Source organism: Oryx dammah, unplaced genomic scaffold, assembly GCF_014754425.2.
Source record: "Oryx dammah isolate SB20612 unplaced genomic scaffold, SCBI_Odam_1.1 HiC_scaffold_2, whole genome shotgun sequence".
NCBI classification, from domain to species: Eukaryota; Metazoa; Chordata; class Mammalia; order Artiodactyla; family Bovidae; genus Oryx; species Oryx dammah.
Genome location: NW_024070186.1, coordinates 113,653,876 through 113,656,525, shown reverse-complemented (window position 1 = coordinate 113,656,525; position 2,650 = coordinate 113,653,876). Strand labels below are relative to the sequence as shown.

Here is a 2,650-nt window from a genome sequence, read left to right as displayed (position 1 = left end):
TATAACAAAAAATATCTTTAAAGCAAGAAGAGGATTAGACATAGATGTCTTTCCTTAGAAGTCTCTGTAAGTAAGGTTTTTCAGCTGGGTTAATTAACACAGTTGTGCATGTATATCTATAACTCTATCAGAAATTATATATAAAGAGGGAAGGAGGAACTTAAGGATTTACAAAGCCATGGTTTTGCTCCGAAGATAGAAGAAAGTGCTAGCTACAGGCAAGAAGTTCTGTCTTTGAAAGTCAAAGACTTTCTTGGTTTTGACATTTTTGATGAGTTAAAGTGCAGAAAAACCTACAAATATAGATCTGCAAATGTTTAAAATGCTTCATCAGACAAAGTTCAAAATATCACAAACATTTTATTTATGTCTCTATGTAGAGAAAATAAGAAATATAGTATTCTTCCTGCTTGCCTATAATTGTGGTGCTTACAACATTGCCCTCTGGAAAAAACAACTCTGTTTTGGGGCAGGGGGTGTGGTTGGCAGAGGGACAAGTAAGGAAGTGGGAAATAGGAGACACCATCATCATTATTGCTGATTTTCCATTTATTTTAGGAAAAAGTTCCTACTCTGTGGTTTTTTGTATCTAAGATGACTAGCCAGCTGAGAATGTAAGGTGTTGGGAAGGCTTCTCAGGGAGAGTTAGAACAGACGGGTGAAGCCTAGGAGAAAAATTCACCTTCTCCAATTGCACTTCAGCTCCACCCTGTAAGGACACTGACCCAGTGGGAGAGGGGAATGACCTCAGAGTCATTACCCCCTCCATATCCTCCACCGTTGGATAAGCCTGCCATGATTGGCTTACTTCAGCCACTGAACCATCTTCACATGAACGCATGACTTCCATCTTCAATTTTTCTTTAATCATTTCTGTTTTTGTGCCTCTCCACTTCCCATTAAAGTAAAAACAGCACTAACTTTTTAACTGAATCAAAGATGCTTTAAATTCTATGATGGCTTTACAGTTTGCAAAAGTTTCACACACATGATTTCATATAATCCCATAATAATGTTGTTTGGTTTTTTTCCTCCTACTCTATGTTGCCACTCCCCTTTCCCTCTCCCCGCTGGTAACCACTGGTTTGTTCTTTCTCTGGGTGAGTCTGCTTCTTTTGTCCTATTCACTAGTTTGTTATATTTTTTAGATCCACATATGTGATACATTGTATTTTTCTTTCTCTGTCTGACATATTTCACTTAGTGTAATGCCCTCCACTTTCATCCACTTTGCTGCAAATGGCAAAATTTCATTCTTTTCTATGGCTGAATAATATTCTATCACATGTACGTGTGTATTCAATTGTATGTATGTGTATATATACATACAATTGAATCTTCTTTAATCCATTTATCTGTTGATGAACATTGCTTCCATACCTTGGCAATTGTAAACAATCCTGTTAAGAACATTGGGTTGCATGATCTTTTCGAATTAGTGCTTCTGTGTTTTTCAGATATGTACCCAGGAGTGGAATTGCTGGGTCATATGGTAGTTCTATTTTTCATTTTTTGAGAAACCTCCATTATGGTTTCCATAGTGGCTACACCAATTTACATTCCCCCCAACAGTGTACAAGTGTTTCCTTTTCTCCACATCCTTGACAACATTTGTCATCTGTCTTCTTTTTGTTAATAGCCACTCTGACAGATGTGCAGTGACAGCTCACAGTGATTTTGACTTGCACTTCCCTGATGATCAGCAATCTTTTCAAGTGCCTGTTGGCCATCTGCATTTCCTCTTTGGAAAAATATACATCCACTTCTTCTGCCCAATTTTCCCCCTTCGGGGAAAGTGTGAATGCAGTCCCCCTCTACCAGAAGTTATGCAGACGAGTTTCCCATGTTTGGAGAAATCAGAGGGGTCAGCACACCCAGAGTGCAATGGGTAAGTCTCACCTGGGGCAAACCACCTTCGTGATCATGGTAACTCCCCTGCCAGGTAAGTATCCCATTTTTCAATTTTTTTTTAAATTTCTTTTTGTATGAACTATTTATATGCATTTAATATTAACCCCTTATTGGTCATATCATTTGCAAGAATTTTCTCCCATATCCCCTCCTATTAAGTAGATCGTCTTTCTGTTTTGTTAATGGTCTCCTTTGCTGTGCAAAAACTTTGAATCTTAATTAGGTCCTATTTGTTTATTTTTGCTTTTATTTCCTTTTCTTTAGGAGAAGGGTCCAAAAAACATATTGTTGTGATTTATGTCAAAGACACAAATCTGCCTGTTTTCCTAAAGGAGTCTTAACATGTTAAAAAAAATGAGTTTTTAATATGATAAATGATTGTTTTTCCCCCTTGCTTTACTATAAAACACAGTGAGACACATAAGAAAATCCTCATGGCCTTTAGAAATAATGCATTTGAAATTTTCAATGTAAAAATCTAGTTAAATTCAGATCCAAATTGTTAGATTTATTGTGCCAAATTTCAAATGGAAATGTGGTTCTCTGCATTTTAAAATGTATAACAACTGTTTATAATATTCTGTTAATATATACATATCACTATGTGCATGACAGAGTTAAAGGCTTATTTATGCAATTTTTATAGAATACAACACAAACATTTCTGTCAAAGGACTTGTAAAATCATCTGCGTCAACCCACTCATTTTTCAAGTGAAGAAACTAAGTGTAGAGTCTTA

The 2,650-nt window shown here is 36.2% G+C and overlaps 1 non-coding gene across 1 annotated transcript; it reads right to left on the bottom strand.

Annotated features, from left to right (window-relative positions):
• Positions 1 to 1,786: 1,786 nt before the first annotated feature.
• LOC120860113 lies at positions 1,787 to 1,950 on the bottom strand. The gene has a single exon (XR_005720245.1). It is a non-coding gene; the product is annotated as a U1 spliceosomal RNA (small nuclear RNA).
• Between the last annotated feature and the right edge of the window lie 700 nt (positions 1,951 to 2,650).